This window comes from Tamandua tetradactyla, chromosome X (genome assembly GCF_023851605.1).
Source record: "Tamandua tetradactyla isolate mTamTet1 chromosome X, mTamTet1.pri, whole genome shotgun sequence".
In the NCBI taxonomy this organism is placed as follows: Eukaryota; Metazoa; Chordata; class Mammalia; order Pilosa; family Myrmecophagidae; genus Tamandua; species Tamandua tetradactyla.
Window position 1 is genome coordinate 71,995,576 of NC_135353.1, and position 24,070 is coordinate 72,019,645.

At 37.5% G+C, this 24,070-nt stretch overlaps 1 protein-coding gene across 2 annotated transcripts in view; it reads right to left on the reverse strand.

Moving 5' to 3' along the window:
- The window catches only part of LOC143670839 (armadillo repeat-containing X-linked protein 1-like), an 88,674-nt gene that overhangs the window by 49,067 nt on the left and 15,537 nt on the right, over nt 1-24,070 (reverse strand). For both annotated transcript variants that reach the window (XR_013169458.1, XM_077145852.1), the window contains exon 7: nt 21,943-22,110. The gene's annotated coding sequence lies outside the window, so the exon portion shown is untranslated. The remainder of the gene's footprint in view (nt 1-21,942; nt 22,111-24,070) is intronic.

A 24,070-nucleotide genomic window follows, 5' to 3' on the forward strand; every position in this document is an offset into this window, starting at 1 on the left:
AAAGGGAATCTAACACTCAAAACCCCCCATTGGCAAAATATAGAGAAGCTATGAAACATTTTAAGGGGGCTGGGAATGAAACACACCATTTATGCCATGGCTTAAATGAAGCTTTAAAACAGGAATCAAAGACATGGTATTCTATACTGCCCAAAGCCACTACTATAGGCTTCTTCTGTCTACCCTAAGCCTGCTACTAGGACAACCCATCTCTCTTGCCATTCAGGCTACAGCTGACATTGGAAAGTTGGACATGCTGTGGGAAAAGGGGGCAGGAATAATGGCAATGGGAAAGGCTACCGGAGAGCATGACAGCCCTAATCAGGTATCCCACAAACAGATGTGGGCAGATCTCATCCATCTCACAGTGATGGATGATATAGATAAGCAGCCAAATGCAGTCCTGGTAAAACTATGGAGCAAATTGCCTAAGGATGAAAGATTTACTAAAGGGAGCACCCAAGTGTCTGAGGGATAAAGGAAGTCAGGAAAGAGACCACCGTTCAGAGCCTGAGCCTGGGAGCCCTCTGTTCCTCCAAAAGAGGCTTGGCAAGCCCCTTTCCCTCTTCCATAGGAGAGAGGTCAAGATCCCTGGATGTAAACAATAGCTGGGGACTTACAGGGATTGGAGGGTGCATGTAGAACTAACCATCTACCATCTACTCTACTAACCAACAAGTGTCAGCACTAGTGAATATGGGAGCCTTAGTCTATGGAAATTTAGCCCAATTCTACAGGCCAGGACTGGCTATAGATGGCTATGGAGAGAAATGATCGAGACAAAGGAACACAGTCTAACTTTACAAATTGGGAGGTTCACCCACCCTGCAAGTGTATACAGTATATATTTCTCTTGTACTGGAATACATTTTAGGAATTGATCTCTACAGAATGCCATATTGCCAATCACTATAGGGGAATTCTGCCTCCAGAACAGAGTGATCAAAATGGTCTTAAACTGAAGTGTATCAGAAGACTGGGTAAAGGATGATATCATCCATATTTTAAAACTTCAACTTCTGTATGAAACTAAAGGAAGAAATGTTTGGTGCAAAATTTATATTTTGGGTAGTACATTTCCTAATTTCACTTGCAGGGTGAGTTTAGTTGACCATCATAAGTACATGGAATCTTGAATAGGGCATGAGATTGTGTTGGTTTCTCCAGGTTAGTGTGATGCTTCTATAAATACCAGAAGTATTTGCAACATCCCCTTGGGGGAATGGCAAGAAAGGGGGAAATATTCAATTTCCCCATTTGGAGAATTTCTGATCATCTCACAAGCAGTGTGGACAGCCAAATCAATAGGTCAAGCTCTCAATCTTGGGGTTCACCCTTATGAAACTTTTTCCTGCAAAGGATAGGCTAAGCCTACTTAAAATTAGGACTAAGAGTCACCCCAAGAGATCCTCTTTTGTTGCTCAGATGTGGTCTTTCTCTCTAAGCTGATAGAGCAAGTGAACTCACTGCCCTCCTCACCGCTATGTGGGATATGACTCCCAAGGGTGTAAATCTCCCTGGTAATGTGGGACAGAAATCCTAGAATGAGCTTGGCTCAGCATCAAGAGATTGAGAAAACTTTCTCGACTGAAAAAGGGTAAGAGAGAAATGTGACAAAATAAAGTGTCAGTGGCTGAGAGATTTCAAACAAAGTCGAGAGGTTATCCTAGAGGTTATTCTTATGCATTATATAGATATTCCCTTTTTAGTTTAAGGTGTATTAGAGAAGCTAGAGGGAAGTGCCTGAAACTGTACAGCTGTGTTCCAGTAGCCATGTTTCTTGAAGATGATTGTACAATGATATAGCTTTCGCAATGTGACTGTGTGATTGTGAAAACCATGTGTCTGATGCTCCTTCTATCTATGGTATGTACAGATGAGTAAATCATATGGATTAAAATAAATAAATAATAAGAGAAACAAATGTTAAAATAAATAGAGTAGATTGAAATACTAGAGATCAATGAAAGGGAGAGGTAAGGGGTATAGAAAAAATAGAGGGAACAAAGGTTAAAATACATTAGATAGATGGAAATACTAGTGGTCAATGAGAGGGAAGGGTAAGGGATAAGGGTTATGGTCGTATGAATTTTTTCTTCTTATTTCTTTTTCTGGAGTGATGCAAATGTTCTAAAGAAATTATCATGGTGATGAATATACTACCATGTGATGATATTGCGTGCCATTGATTGTACACATGTATGGAATGTTTGCATTCTAAGAATGTTCGTGTTTGTATGTTGTTTTAGTTTGTCAATAAAAATAAGTGTAGCTTTTATCAATTGTAAAAAATGCATCACATCAATGCAAGGTGTTAATAACAGGGTGGTTTATGGGAATCCCTTATTTTATGCATGACTGTACTCTAAACCCACAACTTCTATAATCAAAAATTTTAATCCACCCACATTAATTGTGATTACTTCCTTTTGGTCTTACTCCTGCCATCTTAATTTTATGTTTTCTACTAACTCCTTATTGCTTTTTTTTTCTATCCTCACACATTGTTTTTTGCTCTGGCACTTGAAAATACTACATTGTAAAACTATTCTACTTGTGGCTACAGTTAAATTTTTTACCAAACATATAAACATATTTTCTACCAATATCAAGATTTAACCAGTATATATAACTGCCCCAATCTCAAATAAGATGGTCTTTAATATGCTTTCAAATCTATTCTAACTCCACTTCCAAATTTGTTCATATCATCTTGAATTTCAGTTCGAATTTACTCTATTATTTTGGTATATTCCAACAATACTAAGAATTATTTCTTAGCAATTATATTAAACTTCACATAATATAGCTACTACACATAACTGATTGGTTACATATGAACTTCTAGGTTCAAGATCTTTTTCCTTCAGAACTTTAGGTACATTGCTCCATTATATTCTGGTATTAAGTTTTTCAGGTAAGAAAGCCAATAACATTCTAATTCTCTTACCTTTAATAGCTACCTTTTCTCTTCCTCTGAAAGCTTGTAGGATTTCCCAATTTTTATAAACCCAAGACACTTCACCAAGATGTGTCTAGTTATATTGAGGGAACTTTCAGGTTTTTTTGTATTCATCATTTGGTTGGTCATTTAGATAAGAGGATCAAGACATTCTGGGAAAAAATTTCTGTGGTTTCTTTTCCAAAAGTCCTAGATAGACATTGCATCTCCTGGATTTAATTTTTATTCCATTTAACTTTTCTTTCATAACTTCAATCTCTTTTTTATTTAGGAAGAATTCAATGATTAGGTCTTCCAAATAACCAACTCCATCTACAGCCATATCCATTCTGCTCTTTAGCCCTTCTAATGCAATTTTTATTTTATTTTTTTATCTTGATTGTGAAGAACTCCTTTTGGTTGTCCAGTTGCTCTTTTACAGAACAGACCACTCTTGTATTATGCATGCAATAGTCTCTCAAACATCTCTGAGAATACAAATTAGAAATTTTTTTAAGTTCTCATATTTTCTATTAAAATTGAAAATTTGAGAATGATATGTTTTACTTTTTCTTCTTAGGGCTTCTCTTTATACTGTTAGGCTTACAAATATCTAAAGATTCTTGGTTTTTGTTTCATATTTATAACTGAGGGTCTATACTGGTAAATGGTGGTAGCTAGTGTGGGCTTCCAAAATTATGAAATTCATTCTTGCCCCTTTTAAGTCTGTCTATATCTTTGAAGATGATGATGGCTAGCTTTAGGAATCTATGAATAGTTTCATCTCTGGCTGAAGTGAGTAGGTAGAAATGTACCCACAGGCCTTTAATCAGGAATAATACTTCCTGCTCCCCCACCCCCACCCCATCCACCAAGTATCTAAGTAGCAACGAAGTTATAAGTCATTTCTACTTCTTCTTTAGGCCTAAATTTCTTCTTTACTCTGATGAAATACACTCTCCTTTGCATTCCTTCTCTCAAAAACCAAAACCCATCATTTTCTCTATGGCCAAGTCACTGAAAAGAAATTAACAGGGAATGGAATTTAGGGGAGAAAATGATTTTTGTTTTCCTCTTAATATTTTTCTGAGCTTTTCCAAATATTTTTCTCATCCCTTTGCATTCTTATGGTAGATAACTACATATGTGTGTGCATGCTATGTTATGCAGGGAACATGCTGATATCCTCTATAACTTTTTATTTTATTACTACCTCTTTCAAAATAATATATGCATATAATCAAACAAATTTAGTACAGAAGAGCTTACAATGAAAAAAATAACCTCCTGCCCCCACTTCTCCTTACCTATAGTTCTGCTCCTCCAGAGCAACTATTTATAATTCCTTTTAGTCATACCTCTACATCTCTAAAAAGCATTGTTTTGCAAGTGTTTATCATGAGTCTCCACTTAACTATATTTTGGAAATCATCTAAAATAAATATAGTGACTGAGAGAATTCAAATAGAGTCGAGAGTTTACTCTGGAGTTCACTCTTATGCAAGCTTCACTTAGACATTGCTACCTATCATAACTTGTCAAACTCTAACCAAAACCATACCTGCCAATCCTAAGGAACACCAAGCGTGTTATATAAGATTCTACAAAGGTTCCATGCACTAAGGTAACTTTCCAGAAACCTACAACCTCCTGATGGGTCCCTGGACCACATAAGTCCTGAAACTTAGAGGGCCCAGCCTCTCCAGAACATCAGATAGTTCCATCTCCCTACCCCATATTGTCAACAGTCGCTTCAAACATGAAAACGTTAGAATGGGCATAGCCCAGATACCCCTAAAGAGTAGGAGAAAGATCAAAGATGATAGTGGAGTTATATAGAGAGGGTAGTGTTTAACAAACGAGTTTGACTTGTGAATCATTATATTGATATTTCTTTTAGTCTCCAGTATCTTAGAGCAGCTAGAAGTAAAAACCTAAAATTGTGGAATAGTAACCCATACCAAACTCTGAAATTTGTTCTACAACTAATTGTGCTGTGCTTTGAAATTTATTACTTTTTGTATATGTTATTTTTCACAAAAAAAGAAAAAAGTCAATTGTGATGATAAAAAAATATTTATTCTTTCCAACCTCCAATGTTCCAGAACAGCTAGAAGGAAAAATGTGATGATGGCATGGAAGCACATGACAAACTCTCGGGATCTGTCCTGTAACTACTTGTTGAAGAGTGCTTTCCACTATTGCTGTTTTCTTTCTTTGCTTTGTATATAGGTTATGTTACACAATAAAAAGTTAAAATAAATATAATGTATTTTTTTTAGTTTGAAATATTGTTTTATTGAGGTATAATTGGCTTACAACAACCTGCACATATTTGAGGAATATAATTCAATAAGTTTGACATATGCATTCATTATACACCTGTGAAATCATCACCACAATCAAGGGGGTGAATATATTCATGACTCTGGAAAATTTATTCATGCCCCTTGGTAATCCATCCCTATGTCTCTCCTCTACCTTAGTCTGCCCAAGCAACTACTCATCCGTGTTTTAGTTTCTGAGTGTTGGAGCTGAGATTAGTTTGCATTTTATGGAACTTTTTTTTTTAATGGAGTCATAATATTCTCTTTCCTTTCTGCCTGGCTTATTTCCCTCAACATAATTATTTTCAGATGCATCCATGTTGTTGTGTATTTCAATAGCTCATTTCTTTGTTGAGAAGTAGTATACTAAAAGAAGGTATCATAATTTGTTTATCTATTGCCCTGTTAATCGACATTTAAGTTGCTTCCAGTTCTTGGCTAAAAAGGATGCTATGAACATTTGTGTACAAGTGTTCTAAAGGGTATACCCTCCATCTAGACTTAATGACTGTTAAGAGTTTGCCACATTTGCTGTAAGAGATGAAGCAATATTTAAAGTGGAGCTTTTACTGCTCATCCTTTTAATTAACTTAATAATAAATGTCTTAACTACTTCCCAGTGTGTTCACAGAATCAAATGAAGTCACCAATATAAAAGTACTTGTTAGATTGTAAATCAGGTTTTATATGAATGAGCTGAAAGAGTAGTAACACCAGGAGACTCAAAGTTTTATATCTTTCATAGAGGTCTGGCCCACAAGAATGCCATTTCCATCCTAATAAGTTTACTTTACAATATTCTGAGTATCTTTTATCAATATAATGTATTTTTATTTTTAATTTTTTTAAATACCAGAAAAAGCAAACGCAAACATTCTTAACTTTTTATCACTCCATTCTACATATATAATCAGTAATTCACAATACCATCACATAGTTGCATATTCATCATCATGATCATTTCTTGGAACATTTGCATCTATTCAGAAAAAGAAAGAAAAAGAAAACAGAAAAGAATTCATACATACCATACCCCTTACCCCTCCCTTTCATCGATCACTAGCATTTCAATCTAAATTTATTTTAACACTTGTTCCCCCAATTATTTATTTTTATTCCATATGTTTTACTCGTCTGTTGATAAGGTAGATAAAAGGAGCCTCGGACACAAGGTTTTCACAATCACACAGTAACATTGTGAAAGTGATATCATTATACAATCATCTTCAAGAAACATGGCTACTGGAACACAGCTCTACATTTTCAGGCACTTCCTTCCAGCCCCTACATTACATCTTGACTAACAAGGTCATATCTATTTAATGGGTAAGAAGAACCTCCAGGATAATCTCTCAACTCTGTTTGGAATCTCTCAGCCATTGACACTTTATTTCATCTCATTTCACTCTTTCACCCTTTGGTCGAGAAGGTTCTCTCAATCCCTTGATGCTGAGTCTCAGCTCATTCTAGGATTTCTGTCCCATGTTGCCAGGAAGGTCCACACTCCTGGGAATCATGTTCCACATAGACAGGGGGAGGGTGGTGAGTTTGCTTGCTGTGTTGGCTGGATAGAGAGGCCAGATCTGAACAACAAAAGAAGTTCTCTTGGGGGTGACTCTTAGGCCTAATTTTAAGTAGACTTGATGTATCCTTTGTGGGGTTAAGTTTCATGTGAACAAACCCCAAGACTGAGGGCTCAGCCTATAGCTTTGGTTGTCTCCACTGCTTGTGAGAATATCAGTAATTCAATTTGGGAAGGTTGAATTTTCCCCTGTCCTCACCATTCCCCGAAGGGGGCTTTGCATATACTTTTCCACTCACTTATCAAATCACTCTGGGATTTATCAGTGCATCACTGTGGACAAACCAACAAAATCTCATGTCCTACTCAAGGTTCCACCTACTTATGGTGTTTAATTAAACTGTCAATATGAGTTAAATTAGGAAATGCACTGGTGAAAATATAAATTTTGTACCAAATAAACATTTTTTGCTTTAGTCTCACACATAAGTTAAAAATTTTAAATATTAATTGCCATCTATTTTCAGCACCCTGCAGTAATGATATTCCTTTGTTCTTCTTTATGCAAAAGCATTTTAAAAATCTGTACATTTAGTCACTATCATTATACACTCTAGGTACTCCTAGATTATACCATCTCGGTCTTTATCGTCTATCTTTCTTTCTGATTTAATTTCTAACCTCAGACCTCCTCCCTCTATCATTCTCTCATTCAGTGTTTTAACATAATTGTATAACAGTTAGGGAGTATTCTGCTGTCCATTTCTGAGTTTCTACATTCATTCTTGTTGCACAATCTGTATCCCTTCAGCTCCAATTACCCAATATATTACCCTATTTCTATCTCCTGATGGTCTCTGTTAACAATGAGCTTCTCCAAGTTTATTCATTAATGTCAGTTCATATCAGTGAGACCATACAGTATTTGTCCTTTTGTTTCTGGCTAATCTCACCAGCATAATGTCCTTAAGGTCCATCCATGTTGTTACATACTTCAAAACTTTATTCTGTCTTACAGCTGCATAATATTCCATCGTATGTATATACCACAGTTTCTTTAGCCACTCATCTGTTGATGGACATTTGGGCTGTTTCCATCATTTTGCAATTCTAAATAATGCTGCTATAAACATCGGTGTGCAAATATCTGTTTGTGTCCTTGCCCTCATGTCCTCTGAGTAGATACCTAGCAATGGTATTGCTGGGTCATATGGCCATTCTATATTTAGCTTTTTGAGGAACCACCAAACTGCCTTCCACAGAGGTTGCACCATTTGACATTCCCACCAGCAGTGGATGAGTGTGCCTCTTTCTCCACATCCTCTCCAGCACTTGTCATTTTCCATTTTATTGATAATGGCCATTTGATGGGTGGGAGATGATATCTCATTGTGATTTAGATTTGCATTTCTCTAATAGTGAGGGAAGTTGAGCATCTCTCCATGTGCCTTTTGGCCATTTGTATTTCCTCTTCTGAGAAGTGTCTGTTCAAGTCTTTTGCCCATATTGTAATTGGGTTGGCTGTCTTTTTGTTGTTGAGTTGAACAATCTCTTTATAAATTTTGGATACTGGACCTTTATCTGATATATCATTTCCAAATATTGTTTCCCATTGTGTAGGCTGTACTTTACTTTCTTGATGAAGTTCTTTGATGCACCAAAGTGTTTAATTTTGAAGAGTTCCTATTTATTTATTTTTTTTTTCAATGCTCTTGCTTTGGGTGTAAGGTCTAGGAAACCGCCTCCATTATAAGATTTATAAGATATTTCCCTATATTTTCTTCTAACAGTTTTATGGTCTTAGATCTAATGTTTCTGTCTTTGATCCATTTTTAGTTAATTTTTGTATAGGGTGTGAGATAAAGGTTCTCTTTCATTCTTTTGCATATGGATATCCAGTTCTCTAGGCACCATCTATTGAAGAGACTGTTCTGTCCCAAGTGAGTTGGTTTGACTGCCTTATCAAAGATCAATTGTCCATAGATGAGAGGGTCTATGTCTGAACAGCCTATTCTATGCCATTGGTCAGTATATCTATCTTTATGCCAGTACCATGCTGTTTTTGACCACTGTAGCTTCATACTATGCCTTAAAGCCAGGTAGCATGAGACCTCCAACTTCACTTTTTTTTCTCAGGATACTTTTACTATTCGGGGCACCCTGCCCTTCCAGATAAATTTGGTTATTGGTTTTTCTATTTCTGAAAAGTAAGTTGTTGGGATTTTAATTGGTATTGCATTGAATCTGTAGATCAGTTTAGGTGGAATTGACACCTTAACTATATTTAGTCTTCCAATCCATGAACACCATATGCCCTTCCATCTATTTAGGTCTTCTGTGATTTCTTTTACCAATTTCTTGTAGTTTTCTTTGAGTAGGTCTTTTGTCTCTTTAGTTAAATTTATTCCTAAATATTTTATTCTTTTGGTTGCAAGTGTAAATGGAATTCATTTCTTGATTTTGCCCTCAGATTGTTCATTACTAGTGTATAGAAACACAACAGATTTTTGAGTGTTGATCTTGTAACCTGTCACTTTGCTGTACTCATTTATTAGCTCTAATAGTTTTCCTGTGGATTTTTGGGGGTTTTCGACATACAGTGTCATTATCATCTGCAAAGAGTGAGAGTTTTACTTCTTCCCTTCCAATTTTGATGCCTTGTATTTCTTTTTCTTGTCTAATTTCTCTGGCTAGAACTTCCAACACAATGTTGAATAACAGTGATGATAGTGGACATCATTGTCTTGTTCCTAATCTAAGGGGGAAAGTTTTCAGTTTTGTCCCATTAAGGATGATGTTAACTGTGGGTTGTTCATATATTCCCTTTATCATTTTGAGAAAGTTCCCTTCTATTCCTATCCTTTGAAGTATTTTCAAGAGGAAAGGATGCTGAATTTTGTCAAATACCTTTTCTGCATCAATCGAGATGATCATGTGTTTTTTCTGCTTTGATTTGTTGATATGGTGTGTTACATTAATTGATTTTCTTATTTTGAACCATCCTTGCATACCTGGGATGAATCCTACCTGGCCATGATGTATAATTCTTTTAATGTGCTGCTGGATTCGATTTGCTAGAATTTTGTTGAGAATTGTTGTATTTATATTCATTAGAGAGATTGGTATGTAATTTTCTTTTTTGTAATATCTTTGTCTGGTTTTGGTGTGAGGATGATGTTGGCTTTGTAGAATGAGTTAGGTAGCTTTCCTTCCTCTTTAATTTTTTTTGAAGATTTTGAGCAGGATTGGTACTAATTCTTTCTTGAATGTTTGGTAGAAGTCACATGTGAAACCATCTGGTCCTGGACTTTTCTTTTTGGGGAGTTTCTTAATGACTGATTCAAATTCTTTACTTGTGATTGATTAGTTGAGGTCGTTTATTTCTTCTCAAGTCAAAGTTGGTTGTTCATGCCTTTCTAGAAAGTTGTCCATTTCATCTACATTGACGAGTTTATTAGCATAAAGTTGTTCATAGTATCCTGTCATTTCTTCCTTTATTTTGTGGGGTCAGTGGTTATGTCTCCTCTTCCATTTCTGATTTTATTTATTTGCATCCTCTCTCTTCTTCTTTTTGTCAATCTTGCTAAGGGTCTGCATTAGTTAAGGTTCTCTAGAGAAACAGAATCAACAGGGAACACTCACAAATATAAAATTTATTAAAGTGTCTCACGTGACCACAGGAAGGCAGAGTCCAAAATCCACAGGGCAGGCTATGAAGCCAATGATTCCGATGGAGGGTCTGGACAAACTTCCCAGGAGAGGCTCACCAGCCCAGACAGAAGAGCCTGTCTCTTCTGAATCCTCCTTAAAAGGCTTCCAGTGTTCAGATTAAGCATTACTCATTGCAGAAGACAGTCCCCTTTGGCTGATTACAAATGTAATCAGCTGTGAGTGTAGCTGACATGATCATGATTTAATTCTATGAAATGTCCTCATCGCAACAGACAGGCCAGCACTTGACCAACCAAACAAACACATATCACCAGTTGGCCAAGTTGACACATGAACCTAACCATGACAGGGTCCATCAATCTTATTGATTTTCTCATAGAACCAGCTTCTGATATTTTGATTTTCTCAATTGTTCTCATGTTCTCAATTTCATTTACTTCTGCTCTAATCTTCATTATGTCTTTCCTTTTGCTTGCTTTGGGGTTAGTTTGCTGTTCTTTCTCTAGTTCTTTGAAGTGGACACTTAATTCCTAGATTTTTGACCTTTCTTCTTTTTTTGATATAGGCATTTAGGGCAATAAATTTCCCTCTTTGCACTGCCTTCGCTGCATCCCATAAGTTTTGAGATGTTTTGTTTCATTTTCATTTACCTCAAGGTATTTGCTGATTTCTCTTGTAATTTCTTCCTTGACCCACTGGTTGTTTAAGAGTGTGTTGTTGAGCCTCCACATATTTGTGAATTTTCTGGCACTCTGCCTATTATTGATTTCCAACTTCATTCCGTTATATTCTGAGAAAGTGTTTTGGATGATTTCCATCTTTTAAAATTTATTGAGACTTGCTTTGTCACCCAGCAAATGTTCTATCCTTGAGAATGATCAAACACACTTGAGAAAAATTATATCCCGCTGTTGTGGGGTGTAATGTTTTATAAATGTCTGTTAAGTCTAGCTCATTTATTATATTATTCAAATTCTCTGTTTCTTTACTGATCCTCTGTCTAGATGTTCTCTCCATTGATAAGAGCGGGGAATTGACATCTCCAACTATTATGGCAGATGTGTCTATTTCTCTTTTCAGTGCTTGCCTCATGTATTTTGAAGCACTCTGGCTCAGTGCATAAATATTTATGATTGTTATGTCTTCTTGTTGAATTGTTACTTTTATTAATACATAGTGTCCTTCTTTGTCCCTTTCAACTGTTTTCCATTTGAAGTCTCATTTGTTGGATATCAGTATAGTTACTCCTGCTCTTTTCTGATTGTTCTTTGCATGAAATATCTTTTCTCAACCTTTCACTTTCAGCCGAAGTTTATCCTTGGGTCTAAGATGTGTTTCCTGTAGATAGCACATAGATGGGTCCTCTTTTTTAATCCATTCTACCAGTCTATGTCTTTTGATTCGGGAGTTTAATCCATTAACATTTAGTGCTATTACCCTATGGGTAGTACTTTCTTCTACCATTTTGCCTTTAGGATTTTATGTGTCATATTTTATTTTTCTTCTTTTTACCTTTACTGATAGTCTTCCTTTCTACACTCTTCTCCACACTTCTCTCTTCTGTCTTTTCATATCTGCCTCTAGTGCTCTCTTTAGTATTTCTTGCAGAGCTGGTCTCTTGGTCACAAATTCTTTCAGTGATTTTTTTGTCTGAAAATGTTTAAATTTCTTCCTCTTTTTTGAAGGACAATTTTGTTGGATATAGAATTTTTGGTTGGCAATTTTTCTCTTTTAGTAATTTAAATATATCATCCCACTCTCTTCTCTCCTCCATAGTTTCTGCTGAGAAATCTACACATAGTCTTATTGGGCTTCCCTTGTAGGTGACGGATTGCTTTTCTCTTGCTGCTTTCAAGATTCTCTCTTTCTCTTTGACCTTTGACATTCTGATTACTAACTGTTTTGGAGTACATCTATCTGGTTCTATTCTATTTGGGGTATGCTGCACTTCTTGGATCCATAATTTTAAGTCTTTCATAAAAGTTGGGAAACTTTCAGTGATAATTTCCTCCATTAGTTTTTCTCCTCCTTTTCCTTTCTCTTCTCCTTCTGGAACACCCACAACATGTATATTCATGCATTTCACACTGTTGTTCAATTTCCTTAGTCCCTGCTCATAGTTATCCATTTTTCCCTACATTTTCTTTTGCTTGGTGGATTTCAGATGTTCCATCCTCCAGTTCACAAATCCTGTCTTCTGCCTCTCGAAATCTAACATTGTAAGTTTCCATTGTTTTTTGCATGTTTTCTACTGTACCTTTCATTCCCATAAGTTCTGTGATTTGTTTTTTCAGACTTTCGATTTCTTCTTTTTGTTCATTCCTTGCCTTCTTTATATCCTCCCTCAATTCATTGATTTGATATTTGATGAAGTTTTCCATGCCTGTTTGTACATTCTGAATTATTTGTTTCAACTCCTGTATCTCATTTGAATTGTTGGTTTGTTCCTTTGACAGGGCCATAGCTTCAATTTTCCTAGTGTGATTTGTTATGTTTTGCTGGTGTCTAGGCATTTAATTACCTCAGTTAGTTTATTCTGGAGATTGTTTTCACTTCTTTTACCTAGGGTTTTCTTGCTGGATGAATTTGTCATCTGTCTGTTTTTTTCACATTAAGTTCAGCTTTTTCTGGAACACTAGCTTAGATTTTGTTTAACAGAGGAGAATTTTTCAGTTCTTGTTTTCTTGGTTCTTGCAATGCCTGTATGGTCCTTTTTTCCCCCACCCATAGGAGGGTCTACTTAGGTATTATAGACCCCAGCCATATTTTCCCAGACCAAACTGGCCTCCTGCCAGGAGGAAAGAGTCACCTGCATCAGTTTTCCTTCAGAGTGAGACCCAACAGTTTGAAATACTTCCCTGTGAAGTCTGTGGACTCTGTTTTTCTTATCCTGCCCAGTATGTGGCACTTGTCTGCCTGTAGGTCCCACCAGCATAAGATGATGTGGTATGTGTAACTTCAGCAGACTCTCTGGGAGCGTGGTTGAGACAGAGGAGAGATTGTTGGCTGGTTTTAATAGCTTCAAATTACCAAGCTCTGGGGTCTGAATTCCTTGAAGGAGGGATTCCACCTGAGTTGGGCCTCACCCCTCCCCTGGGGAAGGCACAGGCTCCAGACAAACACTCAAACAAGCTTGTTTCTTTATGCCTGGAGCAGTTGCAGCCTGAGAAGCCCTGCCACTGTATCCAAAGGCAGTCAAGACTTTGTAGAAACACAGCCACAAAAATCTCTGTTTCTATTTTTTTCTTTTTCCTTCAGCCCTGTCCCCTTGGCACTGAGGCAAAAATCAGTGACCTCGGCTTTGACCAGGTTCAGCTGAGCTGGGGGCATATTTTCAGTAGTGAGAATTTGTGAATTAATTGCACACTTGAAGTTTAGTTGCACTCAGCCCCTGCTGCTGGTAAAGTCCCTTTCTTTTCCCCTCTGGGAAGCAGCCTGTGCAGGAGGGGCACCAGCTTGGGGAACTCATGGTTCTAGGGGGCCTCACAGCCAGTCCAGCTGGTCCAGACTGGGGTATGCTGTGTGTCCAGTCACTGACGTGGCCCCAGGAGCTGTTCTGCACTGTTCTGGTTATTTAGTAGCTGTTCTGAAGGACGAACTAAATCCCACACCTTGCTAAGCCACCATCTTGGCACCTCCTTGTCAATGTGATGTATTTTTAAAAAGCAAAATAGCAGTAAGTGACTTTTAAAAATAAGATTTGAGAGAGTTCAGTCAAATATAGTGAATTAAACACATACATTTATCTCAGGTCGATTTTGAAATAACAGTAAAATAATAAGAAATATAAAGGGAAATGGAAAATAAGTGATAGTACATAAGATACATTAACAAAATTTGGGAAGATAGATAGACAAGAATTGAATGACTTAGAAAAAGCTGAAACTTATCTGCCATTGGAAAAGAAAACTAGAGGTATGTGATTTGGTGCCCAAGTTACCTATGAAGGGTCCTCTTTGGATTCAGAACACAAAGATTGTTTGAAATCTTAAATAAGGAGCAACTAAATCCCCAGATCATCTACTCCAACATATGTGGTTAGGTGAATTCCCCTTCCTCCAGATGACAGATGGCTTATTTTCTGGAGATGTTGAACCAGAAAATCTCTGAGCTCATGGTCACAGCTGAGGGTGAGTATAGAAAGTTTGACTGAAAGCAGAAGAATTAAGTGAAATTCTGTATATTGAAAAGTGATACACTCTCCTCACCTTGGCTCCTTTCCCTTGCTCAGTGTCCAGAACATTAGCAATCGGGCCTGCACCCCAAGGAGATTAGAGGATTCCTCACTAGGTAATCTGATCAGCACACACACACACACACACACACACACACACACACACACAAATACTGACATTTGTTTGTACCCCCAATGAAAGAGCTGAATAACTTAGGACCTTACTGTGAGGCCCAGGCTTAAGGATGAACAGATGTCTGTTAAGAGGAAAGACTCTAACATGAAAGACAAAACCAAATCAAACAAGTATAAAAAAGAAGCTTAAAGTAAAATAGACAATACAGGAAACAGAAGAAAGCTTTAAAAAAACTATAACATCCTCAGATTGATACAAAGATATATCCATGAAACAAAAGCAAGATCATGTTTTAAGAGAAACAATCAGAGACCAAGGAAGAGATCTATATATCAATAGGAAGTCTCAAGAGTAGACAAATCTCCAAAAGTAGAATAGGATAACAGAGATAGACAATAGGAGAAAAGAAAAGAAAAATTGTTATATGGGAGGTAAAACATAAAAATAATAGGAGTTCCACAGCAAGAGAACAGAAAAATGGTAAGAAGAAACCACCAAAGTGCCAATACAAAAAAAAAATCATTAAGGAACTAACACAAAACATGGGCTTTCGGATTGAAACAGTTCATCAGGTCTCTACCACAATGAATAAAAATAAACTCACTTCAAATCACAACACTGAGAAATTTCAGAATATCCAGGATAAAAAGAGAAACCTAAAAGTTTCCAGAGAGGAAAAAATGTCATGTACAATGGATCAGGAAATAGGACATTAGGTTTTCAGCCCCAACACAGAACTATAAGATGATAGAACAATGCTTTGAAAATTATAAGGGATGAATTTCCAAAGAAATATCATGGAATGAACTTAGCATTATATTTTATTCCCTTCTTTATAATCTTACAAAATGACAGTAAAGGTATTTTAAGTTACAAGGATAGAAAAAAAAGAAGAGAGAGCAACAACAAAATTTCAAAAGCTAGTAAACTAATGGACACATAGTAACAAACTAATTAAACTTGAGAAACCTGAATCCTATGCCTAAAGTAGAGAAAGGTGAGAAGTAACCTAATTTTCATCACAGAATCCTCATGGTCAGAGATTGGTAGCCTCTAAAAGCAAGTATGTTAGTTTGCTAAAGCTGCCAGAATGCAATATACCAGAAATGGAAAGGCTTTTAAAAAGAGAATTTATTGCATTACAAGTTTACAGTTCTAAGGTTATAAAAATATCCAAACTAAGGCATCTAGGTAAAGATAGCTTCACTCAAGAAAGGCTGATGGGTCTGGAACACCTCTGTCAGCGGGGGAAGGCACGTGGCTGGTATCTGCTAGTCCTTTGGCTTCTTGTTTCAAACAGCTTCCCTGGGGGCTTTTTCTTTCTGCATCTCCAAGCATCTGGGCCTCTTGTTGACTATGAAGCCTTTCCCAAAATATTTCACTCTGAAAGGACTCCAGTAGGCAGATTAAGGCCCACCTTGAAAGGGTGGAGACACATCACCATGGAAACTACCTAATCAAAAAGTTCCACCCACAATTAGATGGGTCACATCTCCATGGAAACAACTTAATAAAAAAAATCCCACCCAGCAATATTGAATCAGGAGTAAAGAACATGGCTTTTCTGGGATACACAACAGTTTCAAACTGGCACAGCAAGGGTGAAATAAGGCAAATAATGCTGTTAAAAAGAGTAAATAAGTCCTCATACAGAGTTGGTGGAAATGTAAAATGGTGCAGCTGCTATGGAAAACAGTTAGGCAGCTCCACAAAAAAAGTTAAAAATACAACTACCATAGGACCCCACAATCCCCTTCTAGGTATATACCCAAAAGAATTGAAAGCAAGAACTTGAACAGATATATGTACACCAATGTTCACGGCAGCATTATTCACAAGAGCCATATATATTGCTTTTTGGAATATGTTTTTTAAAGATAAATAGGTAACACCTAAATAATCAGTTGGAAGAGTTGATAGTGGTTTCTCTGGAGTGGGAAAGAGAGGTGAGATAAAGGGATACTGCAATTTTTCATAGCAAGCTTTGTATAATTATTTGACTTTAAAAATAAAAACTAAACTATAGGGCGGGCCACCGTGGCTCAGCAGGCAAGAATGCTTGCCTGCCATGCCAGAGGACCCGGGTTCGATTCCCGGTGCCTGCCCATGTTAAAAAAAAAAAAAAAAGCTAAACTATATAGCTTTTATTTAAAAAGCGAATTTTCAAAATTTGAGGGAACTGATCAGTAACCATGACTTCTATATCCAGTAATTATCAATGCGAGGGTAGAATAAAGGCATTTTCAGACATGCAAAATCTCAAAATATTTACATCCTATACATCCTTTCTCAAAAAACTAGATGTACTCCATGAAGCAGAACGAGGTACAGGTTTCAGGAAAAGTAAGCTCCAACATATAAACAAGACTAAGGGAATTCCCAGGGTGATAACTACCTAGATAGCAATTCCCCCTAATGGAGCAGGAATACAGAAAAATGTTACTATGTTTGATAATATTGAGAGTAGTTTTTTTTTTAGTTAATTAGAAAGTTTAAGGCTAAATTATTGATAGATACATAAAAAGCTAAGCAAACTAAAAATAAGGTAATGATTAGCTTCAGGAAAAAAACCACAAAAATTTATGTAAGGAATAGCATTAATAACAAACATTTATATGCCAATTATTGTGCAACAAGTACTCATCTGAGTGCTTAACCTTTTAGTTGTCATAACAAGTGTTCTCAGATAGGTATTATTGTTATTCCCCCTTTTAAATATGTGGAAAGTGAAGCAGAGAGAAATGAAGAGAGTTGCCCAAGATCATACAGCTACAAATGGCCAAACTAGGATTCAAAACCAGTCTGTCAAGTGGCAAAGTCTATACTCTTAACTGTTTCTCCTTCTTATGGTGCAGTTGTGAATAGTATTTACCTATACATAATATAAACACTGAATATTCATTTCACAAAGATAGTGATATAACTCCAGTATATTAGAGGAATGAGGGAGAAGTGTGGTTACGTATAGGAGGAGAGGTATAGGACAGCTGAATCCTTCTGCTATAGAACATCATAGCCGATGTCCTGAAGATTTAAGAAGTAAAAATATAAATGCATTATTTAGAAATATGGAGGTGATATTAGAAGAAACAGTTATAACACTTGAAAGTGAGTTTCTCTGGGGAGCAGAAATTTGGAGTGGGGAAGTTTGAGGCAAGGTTCTGATTGGCTTTTGGTGGTGGTGGTGGTGGTACTCAATGACAATGAAAATTACATTTTTAAAAACTAGGTTTTAAAACTGAACATAACATAGGACTCAAATTCTGTATAAAGAATTTACAGAGAAATGTGTTGCAGTATTGATGGGAGTCCGTACCCTCAGCTTTAATTCTGTGCTCCTCTCTGCCTCGGCCAAACTCCTGCTTCCTGAGGGGTCTGTGCTTAGTTTTCCAATCTATATCTCCTCTCTGGGGCTATTTCGCCCACTCCCTGGCTTTAGTTATCATCCATGATCTGTATCTTTCAGTCCAAACCTTTCTTCTGGGCTCTAGATCCATATCTTTCAAATGGACACTGAGTATCTCCACTCAAACTCAATGAATTCCAATAAGGATTCATCTTTTTCCTCTCCTTAACCTGCTCCTTCATGTTTGATACAAAGAAGGGACAAGAGAAATGTCAGTACCATTCCTCTTCATCTACTACTCCAGATTTACTTCCCCACACACTATCCTATTTTAAGGGTCAATCAGTTCATGTGATTCGCAGAAATGGGTCATTTCGCCTAAGAAGATGGACTTTATTTTGATGCACTTCAAAAATTGGTACTGATAATTCAATAGGCTGAATCCTCAATTTTGGGGCTCACCCCTATGAAGATTATTTCTACAAAAGAGAGGCTAAGCTACTTATATTTATGCCTAAGAATCACCCCCAGAGAACCTCTTTTGCTGCTCAGATGTGGCCTCTCTCTCTAAGCCATCTCAGCAGGTGAACTCGCTGTCCTCCCCACTATGTGACACATAACTCCCAGGGATGTAAATCTCCTTGTCAATGTGGGACATGACTCCTGGGGGTGTAAATCTCCCTGGCAACATGAAACATCACTCCTGGGGATGAGCTTGGACCCAGAATCATGGGAGAGAGAAAGCTTTCTTGACCAAAAGAAGAAAGAGAGAAATGAGACAAATTGAAGTCTCAGTGGCTGAGAGATTTCAAACAGTCTGGAGGTTATTCTTACGCATTATCTAGACATCCCTTTTCAGTTTATTGTGTATTGGAGTGGCTAGAGGGAAGTACCTGAAACTGTAGAGCTGTGTTCCAGTAGCCTTGATGCTGTAAGAAGACTGTAACTATATAGCTTTTACAATGTGACTGTGTGGTTGTGAAAACCTCGTGTCTGATGCTACTTTTATCCAAAGTATGGACAGATGAGTAAAAATAACTAAATAACTAAAGATAAAAATACATAAATAATAGGAGGAGATAAAGAGTAAAAGTTGGGTAGATTGAAATACTGTGGGTCAATGAGAGGGTGGGGTAAGGAGTATGGGATGTATAACTTCTACTTTTTTTTCTTTTCATTTCTTTTTCTGTAGTATTGCAAATGTTCTAAAAATGACAATGGTGAAGAATAGACAACTATGTGATGACATTCAACTATGTGATGACATTGTGAGCTACTGAAAGTATAATAAGGTTGGACAGTATGTGTATGGATATTTCTCAATAAAAATATATTTTTTTAAAATTGGTGTTGACAGAAGAAAGATAGAAGATAAAGACTGAGGTGGTATAATCTAAGAATGCCTAGAGTGTGCCATGACAGTGACTAAATGTATAAATTTAAAAATGTTTTTGCATGAGGAAGAACAAAGGAATGTCAGTATTGTAGGGTGTTGAAAATAGATGGTCATTCATATTTTAAAACTTCAACTTCTGTGTGAGACTAAAGCAAGAAATGTTTATTTCATGGAAAATTTATATTTTGACTAGTGTATTTCCAATTCAACTTGTATGGACAGTTTAATTAACACCATAAGTACATGGAGCCTTGAATAGGACATGAGATTTTGTTGATTTGTCCAGGTTAGTGTGATGCCCTAATAAATGCCAGAATGATTTGAACAATGAATAAAGAGGTACTTGCAGGGTCCCCTTGGGGGAATGGGAGAAAGGGGGAAAAATTCAACTTCCCCATTTGGACAATTTCTGATATTCTCACAAGCAGTGGGAACAACAAATTCAATAGGCTGAGCCCTCAATCTTGGGGGTTGTCCTTATGAAACTTACCCCAGCAAAGGATAGGCTAAACCTACTTAAAATTAGGCCTAAAAGTCACCCCAAGAGAACCTCTTTTGTTGCTCAGATGTGGCCTATCTCTCTCTCAACCAACATGGCAAGCAAACTCACCACCCTCCTCCTCTCTACGTGGGACATAACTCCCAGGGGTATGAAACCTCCCCAGCAACGTGGGACAGAAAACCTAGAATGAGCTGGGCTTGGCATCAAGGGATAGGGATTGCGAAAACCTCAACAAAAGGGGGAAAGAGAAATGAGACAAAATAAATTGTCATTGGCTGAGAGATTTCAGAGTCAAGAGGTTATCCTGGAGGTTATTCTTACATATTCCATAGATAATCCCTTTTTAGTCTATGGTGTATTAAAATGGCTAGAGGGAAGTACCTGTAGAGTTGTGTTCCAGTAGTCATGTTTCTTGAGGATGATTGTATAATGATATAGCTTTCGCAGTGTGACTGTATGATTGTGAAAACCTTGTGTCTGATGCTCCTTTTATCTAGGGTAAGGACAGATGAGTTAAAAATATGGACAAGAAATTAACAAATAGTAGGGGAAAAATTGTTAAAATAAATTGAGTAGATTGAAATATTTGTGGTCAATGAGAGGGAGAGGTAAGGAGCATGGCATGTTTGAGCTTTTTCTTTTTTCTTTCTTTTGCTGGAGAGATGCAAAAGTTCAAAGAAATGATCATAGTGATGAATACACAGCTATGTGAGGATACTGAGAGCCATTGATTGTAGCCATGTCAAGAATGTTTGTATGTTTGTTTGTTGTTCATAATAAAAATATTAAAAAATAATAATTTGGGCAGGCCCTGGTGGCTCAGCATGCAGAGTTCTCGCCTGCCATGCCAGAGACCCAGGTTCAATTCCCAGTGCCTGCCCATGCAAAAATAATAATAAGAAGAAGAATTTATTTTAAAAATTGGTGTTGAATTACTCCACATATGTGCATGACATAGCAGGGCCACTGTACTGAGAACCTTAAATCCAAGCCCCTGAGCCCTGAGTCAGTCACAAAGACACTAGAGTAAGAATCTGGTGACCTGGGCTAGAGCCAGACTCAAAACTCTCTATAATACTATTTAACTCTCCAAAAACACCTTAGAATTTTGTCCACTGCTATCCTAGCCTCAGTGCTACCCTTAGAAGTACTGGGCAGGAAGGGCCCCCTAAGTCCCATGCTTAGAGGGTCCTAATCTCTCTCTGTCTCTCTCACACACACAGACACAATTTATTAAAGAACACATGAGTGCTTCTGTCACTTGGAATCTGTTCCATTTTTGGCACAACGCAACTGGTAACCCTAAACATTTGCCCTTTAACTAACACTGTTCAGGCTTCAGGAAAATACTTCTCCACACCTGTTGTTCTCTAAACAAAAGGCAACTGTGTCCAAATGCCATAAAGATTTGTAGATTGTGCTACTGCTGACATAAGAGACATGTTATTTCAGACTACATGTATGATCTGAGCAATGGAAGCACTTAGGGGAAAGAAAAAACAAACTAAATTGTTAAAGTCTTCTTCTCAGATGGTATAAATGCAACAGATTTTTGCTTAACAGCTATCATTTCACAGTAGTTCCTAGTATTTTTTTCCTTTCTTCTCTTTATATGCTAGTTTGTGGTTATAAAATAAAATACTAGGTGGTATTTGCAACAGTTGCATATGGCAGGTGAAGAACAATAGTAAACAATTTATATTACTTCTAATTTTATGACAGATAGATAGATAGACAGGTAATGTATAAACCATTGTTACAGATTAGATTTCCCCGGAAGAAGATTCTGAGATAGATATTAGAGTGCAGGAGGTTTATTTGGGAGTGTTTCTCAGATCAACACTTGTGGAAGGAAAGAGGAGGAAACAGAAAAGAGCATAGGGAGAAATCAAACTTCAATGCATGTCAATAGATGTCTCAGCATACCTTGTAGGGAATTCTGAAGACAAGATGGGCATTCAGAGCTGTCCTGAGTTGGACGAGGGCCACCCGGAGAATGGGGCGCGATCTTGAGCAAGGCAATTATCTTCACCTGAGGCAACCCCTTAAGTGGGATAGCAGCCAAAGTCTCTCTGATGGCAACAATCCTAGCAACTGAAGTAACAAGTTCTTTAATTATAAAGGGAATTCTGGGAAAGGCATCACAGTGTCAACTGCAGTCCACCCCTTATGCCACCTAGACCCATGACTTCATACAAGTTCTGGTGGGCCTTTTTCATGGGGAAACTTATAAGCAAAGGTTAGAAGGATACACTTTAGCCATATCACCACAGCTAGTCTCAAATCTGTAAATGATCATCTCCCTCCTCCACTATCAATTCTACATTCCCTTAGGGACTTGATAATTCACCTGATGGTATGATCCATACTGTCATCTTTGGTCACTGTGCTTTTCTTAGGCTAGAGTTGCTACACTTGCTGATACCTACATCCTAAGCCCATTGATCTGGGAATAATGCCTGGATTGCTTCCTCCTCAGTCAGCTTGTCAAAAGATCTGAGGGAAAGCTGATGGGGAGGTGCTTGTACAACAGTGGTGGATATTATGGATGGTCTTCTCTACTTGATTGTGCAGCTGCTTGTGCCCTCCAGTCTTGTCTGTGCTTGATTATGGATGTAAAACTTTCATCTTGCTGCTGAGCCTGGTCAACCTTATATCTTGGTGGGTCTGATAGAACTCAGCTCCCAATGGGCAGCTCTGGCTGCATCGTCATGCATTCCATCTCCACCAGGACACAGTAGCATGTTGGGAGCCATTTTTAAAGTATTTATTTCTCCACTGCATATAACATGGTTTACTCCAGAATCCCAGGAGTTTAAGTTGTGATTTTCCTATTGGAGCTTGCCAAAAACTCTACATGGCAACTTTTACTTTTGTCAACATAGATACCTAATAATGTGGGGTCTTTTACATGAACCAAACAGCAGGACTCCTTGAAATTGCAACCTGGACTTGCTGCAGGGCTTTTTCCTGCTCTTAGCCCTACTCAAAGGTGGCAACTTTTTGGTCAGGACATGGGTTTCAACCCAGGATGTAGGCTGAAACAGTAATCCCTGGTGTGGAATGTTTTGCTTCCAGAATGTGAAGAGGCCTCCCAGGCATGACACTTCCTTTTTCACAAAGAAAGTGTAAAATGCAATAATTTGTCCTCTACTTTGGAAGGGATGTCCCGGCATGCCCCAGATCATTCCACCCTTAAAAACTGCACTAAATGTGGCTGTTCTCTGAATCTTTGTAAGGTTTGTTTCCCAACTACTGGCATGTATGTGTATTAACAAGCCACTTCTTATTCATTTTGGTACAATTAATATTATGTCTTCAATATAGTGGACTAGTATGATATTCTGCAAGATGTTCTAATGGTCTAAATCTCTTCAGACTATATTATGACAGGGGACAGGAGAGTTTTAGAGCCTTGAGGAAAAACTGTAAATGTACACTGTTGTTCACTTTCTTTGTGAATGTAAACCTTTTCTGACTATCTAATAGGAATGGAAAGGAACACATTTTTCAAATCAAGCAAAGATACTCTAGTTGGCACAGCAACTACAATTGTTGTTACTACTTAGTTGAATTTGTAGTAAGTAGTCTACTATTACCTGCCAGGTTCTGTCCATTTTTTTTGCAGGGGCCAAACTATTGAATTAAATGGAGATATGATGGGGATGGCCATCACCCCTGCATTCTTAGGTCCTTAAAGATGGCACTAATTTCTGCCAATTCTCCCAGCATGCTACGTTGTTTTCATTTACTATCTTGGCCCAGTTAGGGGAAGTTTCAGAAGCTCTCACTTGGCTTTCTCATCTACAAATAGTTCTGACACCAACAGGGCAAAGAAACAATACGGAGTTTGTACTAGCAACCAAATATGTCTATTCCAATTATACTTTCAGAGACCAGTGGGTCTGCGGTCCTAGTGAGATTACTGTGAACCAGACTTGGACCAATATCCCTTTAGTACCTGACTCCACATAAGGCCCCATTGTAACAGGGGGACCATGATGTCACTTTAGGTTTCTTGATATCAATATCAACTCAGAAACGTGTCTGTCAG